Here is a 2090-nt window from a genome sequence, read left to right on the forward strand (position 1 = left end):
TATATATATATGCCAGTCGATGATTTGGTGAAGAATGTCAACAATATAGCGGGGACTCCTCAATAATTGATTAATAAGTTCATGTAATAATACACTGCATGTCCTTAACATAAACCAAATCTATTCTCGTGCGAACAAAATTTTCACTTTTCTAATATTGTTGAAGTAATAATCGCAATTCAGCAACAAAATTAAACAACGTGGATTTCAGCTTGCACTTATATATTTATTTGTGCATTTATGCACGCATTTGTACGTATGCACCATGCTTTGTATTACCTGTTCCGCCTCTTTTAATCCAAAGTCTAATTTCTCAGTATTTCTGTAGTCATGTAAATAGGTATTCTATTGCGATGCCTTGTATCTAGTGATTCAAGTGTTAAAAATGAAAATGATCGTCAAAATACACTGAAGCAATATTTACGGTATTGTTTATCTGGCCATGACAAAATATTAAATATTGTTCTAGAGAAGAAACCGCCAGCTAATGGCAATTAATAATGATATTATAATACAATATATGGGTAAGAAATGTGAGAATGTATATAAAAAGAGACTATATTTTATGCGAATGATAGTGTAAAGAAAATAAATGAAAGAATATATTCGAGATAAATGGAGAGAGAGAACGAAAGGAGGCTAACAAAAAAAAAAAAGAAAATACTAAAAGCGAAATTGAAGTAAGTATTTGTGTAAATAGATTGAGGGATATCTATGGATTACGGACAAAAATGAAGATACATATACACTAAATATACAAAGAATCAAAATCTGAAAGGAACATAAAAATGAATTGGAGAAAGAATGTGACTAGAAAATTAAAAAGACACAAGATATTTTTTTTTCTACTCTACGCACAAGGCCCGAAATTTTTGGGAAGTAAGTCAGTTGATTATAGACCCCAGCACGGAACCAGTTCTTAATTTATTGACCCCGAAAGGATGAAAGGCAAAGTCGACCACGGCGGCATTTGAACTCAGAACGTAACGGCAGACGAAATACCGCTAAGCATTTCGCCCAGTGTGCTAACGTTTTCGCCAGCTCGCCGCCTTAAAAAAAAAAAAGAGAGGATATTTAAAGTGAAGTGTGATATTAGGGAAGATAATTGAGGTGAGCCGACAGAATCATTACCGTACCGCGCTATTACTTAACGGAATTTCGCCCGCCTATGCGTTCGCAGTTCAAATTCCGCCGAGGTCGACTTTGCTTTTCATCCTTTAGGGGTCGATAAAATAAGTAGCAGTGGGGCTAGGGAGTCGCTGTAATGGACAAGCTTCCACCCAACAAATTTCTCTAGCTTTCTCCTCACAAATTCTACTCATAGTAGGAAACAAATATTAGAAACGAAAGAAAAAAAGATGGGAGTTTGTTAAAGAAATATTTATAACCAAAAAATTATGTGCAGATCAATTCATATTTTGTTAAAATCATTGAAGAACTATAGGTATTATCGTCAGAAGACAACTAAAAACGTATCGAAATGTGTTATCAACGCTTTAATATTTCAAAATAAATATAATGAAATTTAATTTTGGAAAGGGTGATCTAAATGTTACTTAATAGTCAGTACCTGCAGGATTTGTCAATCCAAATCTATCTATCTATCTATTTATCTATCTATCTATCTATCTATCTATCCACCTATCTATCTATCTATCTATTTATCTATCTATTTATCTATCCGTCCATGCGTTTATATATTTACAGGTATGTATTTACATGCATATAAACGCATGCATCAATATAGTAATTCAAGGTTTGCTTTTTGTTTAAGCATGGTGCAAAGCAAAACACAAAACTAGTCAAATGTTTCTTTTCAATGAAGCAGATTCTTCACTCAGCGTAGAGTTATTCCATCAATAAACGCCTCTTTGTATTCAGTTTCTACCAGAATACTTTTTTATTTTAAAATTTACAAACTAAAGTAACATGCATACACACAGAATCACATTACAAATCTTTCCATATATATTCAAAAATATACGTGTCTGTGTGTGACTTTGTATGTACGTGTACACACACACAGATACACCCCACCCCCCAAATGCACACACAGGCATATATATATATATATATATATATATATATAT

The sequence above is a fragment of the Octopus bimaculoides genome, chromosome 19, assembly GCF_001194135.2.
Source record: "Octopus bimaculoides isolate UCB-OBI-ISO-001 chromosome 19, ASM119413v2, whole genome shotgun sequence".
Classification (NCBI taxonomy): domain Eukaryota; kingdom Metazoa; phylum Mollusca; class Cephalopoda; order Octopoda; family Octopodidae; genus Octopus; species Octopus bimaculoides.